This window comes from Lactuca sativa, chromosome 1, assembly GCF_002870075.4.
Source record: "Lactuca sativa cultivar Salinas chromosome 1, Lsat_Salinas_v11, whole genome shotgun sequence".
Lineage (NCBI taxonomy): Eukaryota > Viridiplantae > Streptophyta > Magnoliopsida > Asterales > Asteraceae > Lactuca > Lactuca sativa.
The window spans coordinates 102,076,385-102,093,153 of NC_056623.2; positions in this window are offsets into that span (position 1 = coordinate 102,076,385).

Sequence of the window (16,769 nt, forward strand, 5' to 3'; positions counted from 1 at the left end):
TATTAATAAGTTAAATAAAATCGAATTTTAACACAAAACATATGCGTATAAAGGACCTAGTTAAATATTAAGTTACAAAAGAAAGACATCGTATTATTCTTGTGTGCAGAGACTAATGAATAGTTCAATGGTTCGTGCTTGTAGCCTTGTTGTAAGCATGGCGATACACCTAGATTCGAATGATGGTCCTTGAACTTTTTTTTTCTAAAACTAATTTTCTTAAATTTCTCACGTTAAAAGGATAAAGTTGTCTTTTCTGTTTTTTTAGGAGGAAAACCAAGAAAAAGTTTTATTTTGGACTTTTCATGCAAGAAAAAACTTTTTAGTTTCTATCTATAGTTTTTTGTAAACCACCAAGACCAATTTTGCAGGTGCTTCCGAAATCTTTTTTGTGCTATATTTACATATATCCCTATAATGTTTTTCCATTTATTCTTTATATAGATTTTGTAACGACCCGAAAATCCTACCGTAAATGACGTTAGTTTCCGTTACGTGCTAGTTATTTATTTATTTTTTTTGTAAATGATCTCGGCTTTAAGGTTATAAATCAAAATATATTAAATAAAAGTGATGTTATTTAATATTTAAAAGTGTTAGATAATAATTAAAAGGTGAATAAATTAATTAATTAAATTATAAAAAAATATTTAGGACAAATAAAATCCATTAAAAATAAAAATAAAATCCAAGAGTCTAATTGCCATTTTAGAAGGTAATGCATGTAGTTAATTTGGATTATAGGGTTTATGTGCCTTTATGTCTAAACTCTAGGGACCAAAGTTATAAAATTGGAATTAAAACACCTCATTTACCTGAATTGTAAATGTGGGTCTCCTCCTTCTCTTCTTTAATAGGCGTTACACTAGATTATGACCTGCGTTTAACGCAGGAAACATATAAAAAAAATAGATAAAATAACATAAAGAGACTTCATGTTATTGATTATTATAATGTGTAAAAAAAATAAAACAAAATACTTGATTATATATAATTGTTGAAGGACCATTTTGTAAACAACATTTTTTGTTTTAGAAGGGTGATGAACGATGGATGATGGAAGCCGGCAGTAGAACGTTGACACACCATTTTATTCTTGTGTGTCGTGTATCATTCCTAATATTATGTAGGGTTAATAAGGATAAAACTCATACCCTATTAATATAGGGATTTTTCAAAGTAAATTAGGTAGGAAGCATATATTTTGAATAATTAAATGAATGGAAATGATTAAAAAATCGATCCAAAAATAATCAGAATCGTACCAAAGTTAATAAGGTATTTATAAGATTTTTCATTTAAATAAATAAAGATCATATAAAACCAAATTCAATTAGAGTCTTCAATTTTTTTCGAATTATAATTATAATCTTAGAATATTTTCGAATTATAATTAAAAGTTTAAAATATATTAAAAATCGATCAAAAAATAATCAGAATCATATATACCAAAGTTAATAAGATATTTAGAAGATTTTTCAATTAAATAAATAAAGAGCACATAATACCAAATTTAATTAGAGTCTTCAAATTTTTTCGATTTATAATTACAATCTTAGAATATTTTGAAATTACAATTAAAAGCTTAAAGTATTTTAAAATTATAATTAATGTTAATAAAATTTTAAAAAATTATAAATAAAAGTTCAAAAGATTATAATTACCTGACAAGGAACACCATGACTTAAAATAAATGGAGGCAAGGGGGTGGCACTTTCATACCATGAAACCGCAATGAATCCACCAGTTGACTTGACTTGACTGAATCAAATAATTGAAACATTTAAATAGTATTAATTTTGACTTTTTAAAAATATTAACAAAAAATAATAAAAAAACACAAAAACGGTCAAACGGTCAAACAAACCTCTACAAGAATAACAAAAACGGTCATCATCATGACAAAAGCTTCACCTGCATCAAAAGAAGGTGCACCCCATTGAAATAGATATATAATTCTTATCCTTACAAGCATTATAAAAAAATGTTACAAAATTAAATAAAAAAATTAACTGCAAAATTAACATTGTGTGTAATAACAAATACGTAACTATGGTGCGACATCAATTAATCCAGAACGATCGGTACGACAACTTGTTTTTGTTTTTGGTGTTGTATGATTGTAGGTCCAACCAACCCTAAGCAAATGAGCATAAAACCAAACAATGGCAATCCCGATGCCACAACTGAAAATTTCTCAAAGATCCCTTTCGTGAATGTATCAAATGAGGCAGATACTACACGTAACCAAACAAACCAATTTTAGTACTTAATGACGAAAGGCCTCATATATAGTTTACCAGATTAAGTTCATAGTAATTCATTAAAATATGACATTATTACCCGTGACAAAACAACTGCAAAGATGAGTTGAGGAAGCCCGATTTCGAAACATCTTGCAACCTAAAAAAGACAAGACAAGTTTAATTAATGTATTTACCTAAACATGTGATCATGAGAAGAAATCATTTCTTTATTTTTGTTATACTTACCACGGGGAATCCATATTCAGAGCCCAAACAACAAGGGCTACCAAAGGAGAAATAGAAAGAGGACTCAAAAATCTTTAATGATGTTAAACAAAGAGCACAAGATGAACAAAAGAAAATAGAACAATCACAGTTGTGATAAGGGAAGTTTTCACAAAACTACTACATTTTCAACATTTTATCCGAAAAACCACTACTTTATTTATTTCTTTACGAAAAACCATTCATATTTCAAAAAGTTCAAAAACTAAAACATTTATATTGACATTTTTTTTTTCAAAAAACATCATTCTTTAAGAATACAATATACTTGAACATGAAACAAAGTTTGTTAACCATTAGGGGTGAGAATGGTTCGGTCTGCTCTTGGTTTTAGTAAAAAAGTCGAACCATTCTCACCGCAAGTTGTTAACAAAATATATTTCATTTTCGAATTCAGCACCTTTGATTCATCCTCATCCACATCCTCTTATCTCGTTACACCGGAACCACCTTCCCCCTTCCCTAATATTTCCAGTTCATGATCATCATCATAAACATATTTGATATATCCAAAAGTTTGACTCCATTTAGGTCCTTTAAACTCTCCTTATAACGTTTCTTACGATTTAGATCCCTCTGGTTTCATTTGTAGAAAAGTAGTAATTTTCTGCTTTTCCTTTTTTCAGAATCACAGCCTTCTACTGTTGCTTCTTTTGCACTTGGTTCCCCATCATCACCGGAACCACCTTCCTGAGCCTGTTGCTTCCCTTTTTCCGATTCATCGGATTCCTTCAGCATGGCTTCTTCTGCTTCTTTACGTTCAAAATACTCACACCAACAAGGTTCGTTAAACTCCTGCCACAATTCCTCTTTTGCTGTAGAAACTTCCTCAGGCTGCATTCATACAACAAATTAAAACCTTAGTTTATATATATATATATATATATATATATATATATATATATATATATATATATATATATATATATATATATATATATATATATATATATATATATATATATTATAAAAACTTAATTATAAATTAAGAACAATGGATTAATCACCTCATATGTTATTGCTCAAATTAATTTGATGCCTTTGATGACATTCTCACGTGGACCAAATATGTTGATTATTTCTCCCGTGCTCAGAACCACCTGGAGGGACACCCGGTGAAATCTATGAACCTGAACATACACATTCCATTATTTTATAAATAATTGAATTCTACTTATTTAACTATTATGTGAAATATTTGTAAATGAAATAATTCGTAAAAAATCTTTATCCATGCACCACACTCCATGTTCATCTCAAGATATTTATGTTGTAGGTGCCAAGGACACGAATAACATATATATATATATATATATATATATATATATATATATATATATATATATATATATATATATATATATATATATATATATATATATATATATATATAAATGAAATAATTCGTAAAAAATAACATACACATTCCATTATTTTATAAATAATTGAATTCTACTTATTTAACTATTATGTGAAATATTTGTAAATGAAATAATTCGTAAAAAATCTTTATCCATGCACCACACTCCATGTTCATCTCAAGATATTTATGTTGTAGGTGCCAAGGACACGAATAACATATATATATATATATATATATATATATATATATATATATATATATATATATATATATATATATATATATATATATATAAATGAAATAATTCGTAAAAAATAACATACACATTCCATTATTTTATAAATAATTGAATTCTACTTATTTAACTATTATGTGAAATATTTGTAAATGAAATAATTCGTAAAAAATCTTTATCCATGCACCACACTCCATGTTCATCTCAAGATATTTATGTTGTAGGTGCCAAGGACACGAATAACATATATATATATATATATATATATATATATATATATATATATATATATATATATATATATATATATATATATATATATATATATAAACAATAATGATTCAGAATACTAAAAGACCAAAATACCCTTGCCCCAATTACGAGTTTTAGACTTTTAATCTGATTAATAGGCGTATTTGTCATAATGCAACTTCCTGTGATGACGATCAACCGGAATATATCATATACATTCTTCCATTCAAAGAGAAAGTGTGAAACTTGTTAAAAACTTAGTTTGATGGAGGGATATATACAGTAAAGTCCCAATATTTTCATCGATTTGACAAGAAGTTGCTACACTTTATTTTTTTGACAGTAAAGTCCAAATTACCGGCAGTTTTTGACACTTTTACCATTTTTTCCCGGTTAGCCGGTAATTAGGATTTTTTTGTCAAAAAATTAAAGTTTTGGACTTTCTTGTCAAATCGTCAATTAGGACTTTAGTGTCACAAAAATAAAGTTTAGGACTTTTTTGTCAAATCGTAGAAAATATTGGGACTTTAGTCTATATATAATTTTTTTTGGTTTGAAATTTAATGGTATGATACTCTTTAAGCATAAGAGTTATTGAAACCTTCTATAATCAGCTAGATCCTATTGAAATCATTTATGTTTGCTTCTTGTTAAATCGTTTTTTAATCTCAACAAACCGACATTGAAAAAAATTAAGATAATCAAGAAAGAAAGAAAGGAACAGGGTTGTGTTGGCTTTTTGCATTCTCAAAAATTGAGAAATTAGAAACCTAAAAAAACGAAATTACCCTAGCTTTATACAAACACAAACAACACATGCCTAGTTAAAAAGCGTTTGAATGTGGAGAAGGGAAAGAAGGGCAATTTCGTTTTTTTCGGTTTTTTATTTCTCCATTTTTTAGACCGGAAAAAGCCAACACAACTCTAGTTCTTTCTTTCTTTCTTGATTGTCTCAATTTTTTTCAATGTCGGTTTGTTCAGATTAAAAAAACGATTTAACAAGAAACAAACGTAAATGATTTCAATAGGATCTAGTTGATTAGAAGATATAGGATTTTTTGCAAACATGCTCTTTACACATACAAATAAAGGAAAACAAAGAACATACATGCAATTATACACGATTTTTGGAACGAGACTCACAATCTACTTTTATAGAACATACTGGATTTATGAAATTTTCTACTTATTACAAACAAATATGCTACAAAGTTTTCTTTCAAACACGCTTATAAACTCACCAACATTCTATTTTGACGCTTTTTAAAATGACTTGTATTCTCAGGGACTCAGTGAACAAGTACTCGAGCCTCGCATCTGCATATTTTGTTATCTTTTTGAGACATCGTGCTTTGTGTTATTTATGTAAGCAATGAATGCTGGTATATTGTAATGTATGATGTTTGGTTGCTGAGTATCATTTATCAACTACTATGATATTACACAATGACGTCATCCGCCCCCGGACATTTCCGACGACCTGGTTCGAGGGTGACATAAATATTAATCACTTTATAAATAATTACCATGGAAATTTAGTTGTTTCCACATTAAGCACATTAATTCATATTGGAATGCTTGGAGATCCACATGTATGGTCTTCTAATGACTAGAATTAAAGGTATTATTATTGAAGTTTAAAGTACTTTATCATACTTTAGTTGCACTTGAAAATATTCAAAATTTTGGATATTATATAGTAGAGATTGAGACCCATGTTAGGAACCTATAATATCCATATTTTACCATAAAAAATCAGCAATAATTCTTAGAAACCCGGTCTTAAAACCATTATTCGATCATACATAAAAAAATATCATGATGAAACCCATTTCTGAACTTGTAAAAATTTCCATATCTTCAAATTATAAAAATAAGAATACGAAAATTGCATAACATAATCGAAACTTGTGTTTATTTTATTCCGGTGCCGTTCATAGGAACCATACCGGCTACAAGAAATAACTCCACGACTGAATTCACGCCCCCATCCTGATTCCTACACGAGATACTCAAAATTGCTAATTACAATTCGGAAAAAAAATATGATGATGGAAGAAACAAAATCAAAAAGCAACCGCCAAACATAGTCACAAAAAATCAATTCATGGAAGCATCAAACCAAAATAAGACCCATGATTAGAAATATAAATCAAAGCTGTGATACTAATTTTTAGTGTTAAAGAGTCTTTGTCGGATGTAATTGTAGGTTAACAAAGAGAACAACCAAAAAGGGAAGGAGCAACCGAGGCGAGCAAATAGAAGACGAATTTGCAGAAGTTGGGGACCAAGTTGCTGGTTCCATCTCGATCCTATCAGCTATATTTATGTGATCCAACTTACCTAGCAAATCGACCTATTAAGACAGATCAATGCCATGGTTCAATTATCATCTATCTCCACTACATTTTTGGCAGACAGAAAAAGTAGAGAAAACTAGTACACATGAAAATGACAAAAACAAAAATAATAATCAAAGAAAAGAAACTTTGAAGCCGGAGGAGGAGAGAGATCTCGATAAACACAATCCAAATTCGTTTGGTAACTTGTATCTCTAATCCAATTTGGAAAGAAACTTTGAATATGCCAAATACGCCACTAAACTATTTCAAAAGAAAATTTAAATTTTTGGAAAAGTTTAGCCTTAAATGTATTTATTTTGTTATAATTAAAAAATATCTTATAGGATTTCACAAAACTACTTGAACAGAAATTTTCACTTTTGGGAAATTGAAAATCTTTTCATTGTTATGAAGTGTACCAAATTCATTGGAATCAATATAAATAGAAACATATGAACTCAAGCTCAAAATCTTTTGTAATTATGGAGGATTCTTAGAGATAGAGTGTTAATTGCTCTCATAATTTGAACACTTAGTTTTAATAGTTTTAGTACCAAACTTATTGGAATCAATATAAATAGAAACATATGAATTCAATTGGACTCAAAATCTTTAGTAATTATGGAGGATTATTAGACATAGAGTGCAAATCCCTCCTATTATTTGAACTCTTAATTATGATAATTTTAGTATAAATATGTTCACCACCAACTCTTGAGATCACCTACCGTGTAAGGATGTTGATGAATACGCAATTTCTACTCATTTTCTTTGTTCTTAGCTTTCTCATCATGTGTGAGTTAATTAGTCTATTAATCCCCTGAGGATTTGAACATGTGTGTGTGTGTGTCTATATATATATATATATATATATATATATATATATATATATATATATATAAGTATCCGAGTTTAATAAAATTTATTTAAATTACAGTCTAAAATAAAATATACTCTGAAAAATATTTACAAAAATGTTATATCACCGTATAATTCTATATTTTCTATAGAATTTAAAAATTATAGCCGATCAATCTTTTAAATCTTAGTTTTTGGAAAATCTTCGTTTAAGCGTTATATTTCATCTAACACGTTCGTGTATGCAGCTATTGATGGGAGCAACAATGGCAAAAAAAACATCGAAATTGCAATGATGAAGACCAAATCAAGTAAAGTAAGTCCACCACCATCTACTCTAGATTCTGATGACACATTTCATGATAACAAGTTGAGGGGTTTTTGTATGCCAAGTCCATCAACAAGATGCCATGGAACAAGAAAAAGTTGTTACTGTTGTATTGGGCCACAAGAAGTAATATGCATAGAAGGCTATGAGATATGTTATGATATATGTAATTAAAATAAATCTTACAAATATGATAACATGTAATCTATTTTTATATAAATAGTAGTAAATCACATTAATGGTCTTTATAGTTTCAGGTATTCTGCACTATTGGTCCCCAACTCTTGGATCCTCCTTTTTATATATATTTAAAGAAATTAATATTCTCATACATTTTCCTACTATATATATCCTCCTACCCATATTAAATGGTGACAAGTGTATTAGTATACTTTTAATTACATTTAATTTGACACATATTAACATTTAACATGGGATAGGAACAAATTATAAGTTGATATTTAATTTTCATATTTTCAGTGCAGATTTGCTCCTAGGTATTCATTTAAGTCATGAAAGAACTGTATTAACTTTATTTATTTTTAAAAAAATTAATTACTATTAACCTGTTAAAAATTTTCATCATATTTGGGTTCCACTTTCACCCCTTGCCCATTTATCCACAAGTCATCGTGAACTACTTGTTAAAACAATTTCATGTTCATGTGTTCTAGGCTTCTAATATTCAATGTATTTTTTTATATTATATTCTTTTATCATAAATAATTTAAATCATATGTTTGATTAGTAGATGATGGTTATCCTTTCTTCTAATAAGACATAGAAAAATTTAAGGAAAGTAATTTAATAAATAAGCACATCTATTTAGGTAGCTATTAATAAGTAAAATAAAATCGAATTTTAACATAAAACATATGCGTATAAAGGACCAAGTTAAATATTAAGTTACAAAAGAAAGACATCGTATTATTCTTGTGCGCAAAGACTAATGAATAGTTCAATGGTTCGTGCTTGTAGCCTTGTTGTAATCATGGCGATACACCTAGATTCGAACGCTGGTCCTTGAACTTTTTTTTTTTCTAAAACTAATTTTCTTAAATTTCTCACATTAAAAGGGTAAAGTTGTCTTTTCTGTTTTTTTAGGAGGAAAACCAAGAAAAAGTTTTATTTTGGACTTTCCATGCAAGCAAAAACTTTTTAGTCTCTATCTATAGTTTTTTGTAAACCACCAAGACCAATTTTGCAGGTACTTCCGAAATCTTTTTTGTGCTGTATTTACATATATCCCTATAATGTTTTTCCATTTTTTCTTTATATAGATTTTGTAACGACCCGAAAATCCTACCGTAAATGAAGTTAGTTTCTGTTACATGCTAGTTTTTATTTTATTTTATTTTATTATTTTTATTTTTTTTTTTATTTTTTGTAAATGATCTCAGCTTTAAGGTTATAAATCAAAATATATTAAATAAAAGTGATGTTATTTAATACTTAATATTTAGGATAAATAAAATCCATTAAAAGTAAAAATAAAATCCAAGAGTCTAATTGCCATTTTAGAAGGTAATGCATGTAGTTAATTTGGATTATAGGGTTTATGTGCCTTTATGGCTAAACTCTAGGGACCAAAGTTATAAAATTGGAATTAAAACACCTCATTTACCTGAATTGTAAATGTGGGTCTCCTCCTTCTCTTCTTTAATAGGCGTTACACTAGATTATGACCCGCGTTAAACGCGGGAAACATAAAAAAAAATAGATAAAATAACATAAAGAGACTTCGTGTTATTGATTATTATAATGTGTAAAAAAAATAAAACGAAATATTTGATTATATATAATTGTTGAAGGACCATTTTGTAAACAACATTTTTTGTTTTAGAAGGGTGATGAACGATGGATGATGGAAGCCGGCAGCAGAACGTTGACACACCATTTTATTCTTGTGTGTCGTGTATCATTCCTAATATTATGTAGGGTTAATAAGGATAAAACTCATACCCTATTAATATAGGGATTTTTCAAAGTAAATTAGGTAGGAAGCATATATTTTGAATAATTAAATGAATGGAAATGATTAAAAAATCGATCCAAAAATAATCAGAATCTTACCAAAGTTAATAAGATATTTATAAGATTTTTCATTTAAATAAATAAAGATCATATAAAACCAAATTCAATTAGAGTCTTCAATTTATTTCGAATTATAATTATAATCTTAGAATATTTTCGAATTATAATTAAAAGTTTAAAATATATTAAAAATCGATCAAAAAATAATCAGAATCATATATACCAAAGTTAATAAGATATTTAGAAGATTTTTCAATTAAATAAATAAAGAGCATATAATACCAAATTTAATTAGAGTATTCAAATTTTTCAATTTATAATTACAATCTTAGAATATTTTCAAATTACAATTAAAATCTTAAAGTATTTTCAAATTATAATTAATGTTAATAAAATTTAAAAAAGTTATAACTAAAAGTGCAAAATAATTATAATTACCTGCCAAGCAACACCATGACTTAAAATAAATGGAGGCAAGGGGGTGGCACTTTCATACCATGAAACCGCAATAAATCCACCAGTTGACTTGACTTGACTGAATCAAATAATTGAAACTTGTAAATTGTATTAATTTTGACTTTTTAAAATATTAACAAAAAATAATAAAAAAACACAAAAACGGTCAAACAAACCTCTACAAGAGTAACAAAAAGAGTCATCATCATGACAAAAGCTTCACCTGCATCAAAAGAAGGTGCACCCCATTGAAATAGATATATAATTCTTATCCTTACAAGCATTATAAAAAAATGTTACAAAATTAAATAAAAAAATTAACTGCAAAATTAACATTGTGTGTAATAACAAATACGTAACTATGGTGCGACATCAATTAATCCAGAACGATCGGTACGACAACTTGTTTTTGTTTTTGGTGTTGTATGATTGTGGGTCCAACCAACCCTAAGCAAATGAGCATAAAACCAAATAATGGCAATCCCGATGCCACAACTGAAAATTTCTCAAAGATCCCTTTCGTGAATGTATCAAATGAGGCATATACTATACATAACCAAACAAACCAATTTTAATACTTAATGAGGAAAGGTCTCATATATAGTTTACCAGATTAAGTGCATAGCAATGCATTAAAATATGACATTATTACCCGTGACAAAACAACTACAAAGATGAGTTGAGGAAGCCCGATTTCGAAACATCTTACAACCTAAAAAAGACAAGACAAGTTTAATTAATATATTTACATAAACATGTGATCATGAGAAGAAATCATTTCTTTATTTTTGTTATACTTACCAAGGGGAATCCAAATCAGAGCCCAAAACCAGCAAGGGCTACCAAAGGAGCAATAGAAAGAGGACTCAAAATTTTTTAATGATGTTAAACAAAGAGCACAAGATGAACAAAAGAAAATAGAACAATCACAGTTGTGATAAGGGAAGTTTTCACAAAACTACTACATTTTCCACATTTTATCCGAAAAACCACTACTTTATTTATTTCTTTACGAAAAACCATTCATATTTCAAAAAGTTCAAAAAATAAAACATTTATATTGACATTTTTTAAAAAAAAAACATCATTCTTTAAGAATACAATATACTTGACCATGAAACAAAGTTTGTTAACCATTAGGGGTGAGAATGGTTCGGTCTGCTCTTGGTTTTAGTAAAAAAGTCGAACCATTCTCACCGCAAGTTGTTAACAAAATATATTTCATTTTCGAATTCAGCACCTTTGATTCATCCTCATCCACATGCTCTTATCTCGTTACACCGGAACCACCTTCCCCCTTCCCTAATATTTCCAGTTCATGATCATCATCATAAACATATTTGATATATCCAAAAGTTTGACTCCATTTAGGTCCTTTAAACTCTCCTTATAATGTTTCTTACGATTTAGATCCCTCTGGTTTCATTTGTAGAAAAGTAGTTATTTTCTGCTTTTCCTTTTTTCAGAATCACAGCCTTCTACTGTTGCTTCTTTTGCACTTGGTTCCCCATCATCACCGGAACCACCTTCCTCAGCCTGTTGCTTCCCTTTTTCCGATTCATCGGATTCCTTCATCATGGCTTCTGCTTCTTTACGTTCAAAAATACTCACACCAACAAGGTTCGTTAAACTCCTGCCAGAATTCCTCTTTTGCTGTAGAAACTTCCTCAGGCTGCATTCATACAACAAATTAAAATCTTAGTTTATATATATATATATATATATATATATATATATATATATATATATATATATATATATATATATATATATATATATATATATTAATTATAAAAACTTAATTATAAATTAAGAACAATGGATTAATCACCTCATATGTTATTGCTCAAATTAATTTGATGCCTTTGATGACATTCTCACGTGGACCAAATATGTTGATTATTTCTCCTGTGCTCAGAACCACCTGGAGGGACACCCGGTGAAATCTATGAACCTGAACATACACATTCCATTATTTTATAAATAATTAAATTCTACTTATTTAATTATTATGTGAAATATTTGTAAATGAAATAATTCATAAAAAATCTTTATCCATGCACCACACTCCATGTTCATCTCAAGATATTTATGTTGTAGGTGCCAACGACACGAATAACATATATATATATATATATATATATATATATATATATATATATATATATATATATATATATATATATATATATATAAACAATAATGATTCAAAATACTAAAAGACCAAAATACCCTTGCCCCAATTACGGGTTTTAGACATTTAATCAGATTAATAGGCGTGTTTGTCGTAATGCAACTTCCAGTGATGACGATCAACCGGAATATATCACATACATTCTACCATTCAAAGAGAAAGTGTGAAACTTGTTAAAAACTTAGTTTGATGGAGGGATATATACAGTAAAGTCCCAATATTTTCATCGATTTGACAAGAAGTTGCTACACTTTATTTTTTTGACAGTAAAGTCCAAATTACCGGCAGTTTTTGACACTTTTACCCTTTTTTCCCGGTTAGCCGGTAATTAGGATTTTTTTGTCAAAAAATTAAAGTTTTGGACTTTCTTGTCAAATCGTCAATTAGGACTTTAGTGTCACAAAAATAAACTTTAGGACTTTTTTGTCAAATCGTTGAAAATATTGGGACTTTAGTCTATATATATATATTTTTTTGGTTAGAAATTTAATGGTATGATATTCTTTAAGCATAAGAGTTATTGAAACCTTCTCTAATCAGGTAGATCCTATTGAAATCCTTTACGTTTGCTTCTGGTTAAATCGTTTTTTAATCTCAACAAACCGACATTGAAAAAAATTGAGATAATCAAGAAAGAAAGAAAGGACCCGGGTTGTGTTGGCTTTTTGCAGTCTAAAAAATGGAGAAATTAGAAACCTAAAAAAACGAAATTGTCCTGGCTTTATACAAACACAAACAACACATGCCTAGTTAAAAGCGTTTGAATGTGTAGAAGGGAAAGAAGGGCAATTTCGTTTTTTTCGGTTTCTTATTTCTCCATTTTTTAGACCGGAAAAAGCCAACACAACCCTGGTTCTTTCTTTTTTCTTGATTGTCTCAATTTTTTGCAATGTCGGTTTGTTGAGAATAAAAAAACGATTTAACAAGAAACAACGTAAATGATTTCAATAGGATCTAGCTGATTAGAAGATATAGGATTTTCTGGAAACATGCTCATTACACATACAAATAAAGGAAAACAAAGAACATACATGCAATTATACACGATTTTTGGAACGAGACTCACAATCTACTTTTATAGAAGATACTAGATTTCTGAAATTTTCTACTTATTACAAACAAATATGCTACAAAGTTTTCTTTCAAACACACTTATAAACTCACCAACATTCTATTTTGATGCTTTTTAAAATGACTTGTATTCTCAAGGACTTAGTGAACAGGTACTCAAGCCTCGCATCTGGATATTTTGTTAACTTTTTGAAACATCGTGCTTTGTGTTATTTTTGTGTAATGGATAAACAAGTGCAGTATGTAAGCAATGAATGCTGGTATATTATAATGTATGATGTTTGGTTGCTGAGTATCATTTATCAACTACTATGATCAGTGGCGAGGCTATTAAGACCCAAGGTGGGTCACATGACCCACCTAAAATTGCAATTGCATTTATAATTTCTATAGTAATTAGTTTGGGATCTACCTTGACATAAGTTTAGGACCTACCTTTTCAAGGTACCACATCCATTCAACAACAATATAATTCTCAACATAACATCGTATATAAAGCAAATGATTTTGATGTTTTAGTCATTAACAATTAAGCAAAAAGTGATGAACATCCAATTTAGCATTTGTTTACAAATTTTTAATCAGTTAGGTCTTTTAGCAATATTAAGCCTAGTTTTAAGTTGGAAAAAAAAGAATTTTTTACTGGTATAACCTCTCGGTTCAACTAGTTTTTCATTAAACCAAAAGGGTTCTTTCTTTTTAATTACAATCGATTTTTTTTTTAATTTTTTAATAGATGACCTGAGAGGCTTCTATTTAACCGGTCAAACAGTTTGGTTTGGTTTTTTACGGTCTACAATCCGACTCGAAACAAGTATTATTGATTATTTTATTTTTTATCAGATTCAATTAATTAGTGAACCATGTTGTGTCATGTTCTAGATTCGCCACTGACTATGATATTACACAATGACGTCATCCGCCCCCGGACATTTCCGACGTCCTGGTTCGGGGGTGACATAAATATTAATCACTTTATAAATAATTACCTTGGAAATTTAGTTGTTTCCACATTAAGCATATTAATTCATATTGGAATGTTTGGAGATCCACATGTATGGTCTTCTAATGACTAGAATTAAAGGTATTATTATTGAAGTTTAAAGTACTTTATCATACTTTAGTTGCACTAGAAAATATTCAAAATTTTGGATATTATATAGTAGAGATTGAGACCCATGTTAGGAACCTATAATATCCATATTTTACCATAAAAAAAATCAGCAATAATTCTCAGAAACCCGGTCTTAAAACCATTATTCAATCATAGATAAAAAAAAATATCATGATCAAACCCATTTCTAAACTTGTAAAAATTTCCATATCTTCAAATAATAAAAATAAGAATACGAAAATTGCATAACATAATCGAAACTTGTGTTTGTTTTATTCTAGTGGCGTTCATAGGAACCATACCGGCTCCAAGAAATAACTCTACGACTGAATTCACGCCCCCATCCTGATTCCTGCACGAGATACTCGAAATTGCTAATTACAATTCGGAAAAAAATATGATGATGGAAGAAACAAAATCAAAAAGCAACCGCCAAACATAGTCACAAAAAATCAATTCATGGAAGCATCAAAACAAAATAAGACCCATGATTAGAATTATAAATCAAAGCTGTGATACTAATTTTTAGTGTTAAAGAGTTTTTATCGGATGTAATTATAGGTTAACAAAGAGAACCACCAAAAAGGGAAGGAGCAACCGAGGCGAGCAAATAGAAGACGAATTTGCAGAAGTTGGGGACCAAGTTGCTGGTTCCATCTCGATCCTATCAGCTATATTTATGTGATCCAACTTACCTAGCAAATCGACCTATTTAGACAGATCAATGCCATGGTTCAATTATCATCTATCTCCACTACATTTTTGGCAGAAAGAAAAAGTAGAGAAAACTAGTACACATGAAAATGACAAACCAAAATTAATAATCAAAGAAAAGAAACTTTGAAGCTGGCGGAGGAGAGAGATCTCGATAAACACAATCCAAATTCGTTTGGTAACTTGTATCTCTAATCCAATTTGGAAAGAAACTTTGAATATGCCAAATACGCCACTAAACTACTTCAAAAGAAAACTTGAATTTTAGGAAAAGTTTAGCCTTAAATGTATTTATTTTGTTATAATTAAAAAATATCTTATAGGATTTCACAAAACTACTTGAAAAGAAATTTTCACTTTTGGGAAATTGAAAATCATTTCATTGTTATGAAGTATACCAAATTCATTGGAATCAATATAAATAGAAACATATGAACTCAAGCTCAAAATCTTTTGTAATTATGGAGGATTCTTAGAGATAGAGTGTTAATTGCTCTCATTATTTGAACACTTAGTTTTAATAGTTTTAGTACCAAACTTATTGGAATCAATATAAATAGAAACATATGAATTCAATTGGACTCAAAATCTTTAGTAATTATGGAGGATTCTTAGATATAGAGTGCAAATCGCTCATATTATTTGAACTCTTAATTATGATAATTTTAGTATAAATATGTTCACCACCAACTCTTGAGATCACCTACCGTGTAAGGATGTTGATGAATACGCAATTTCTACTCATTTTCTTTGTTCTTAGCTTTCTCATCATGTGTGAGTTAATTAGTCTATTAATCCCCTAAGGATTTGAACTTGTGTGTTTGTGTGTGTGTGTATATATATATATATATATATATATATATATATATATATATATATATATATATATATATATAAGTATCCGAGTTTGATAAAATTTATTTAAATTACAATCTAAAATAAAATATACTCTGAAAAAGATTTACAAAATTGTTATATCACCGTATAATTCTATATTTTCTATAAAATTTAAAAATTATAGCCGATCAATCTTTTAAATCTTAGTTTTCGGAAAATCTCCGTTTAAGTGTTATATTTCCTCTGACACGTTCGTGTATGCAGCTATTGATGGGAGCAACAATGGCAAAAAAAAAATCGAAATTGCAATGATGAAAACCAAATCAAGTAAAGTAAGTCCACCACCATCTATTCTAGATTCTGATGACACATTTCATGATAACAAGTTGAGGGGTTTTTGTATGCCAAGTCCGTCAACAAGATGCCATGGAACAAGAAAA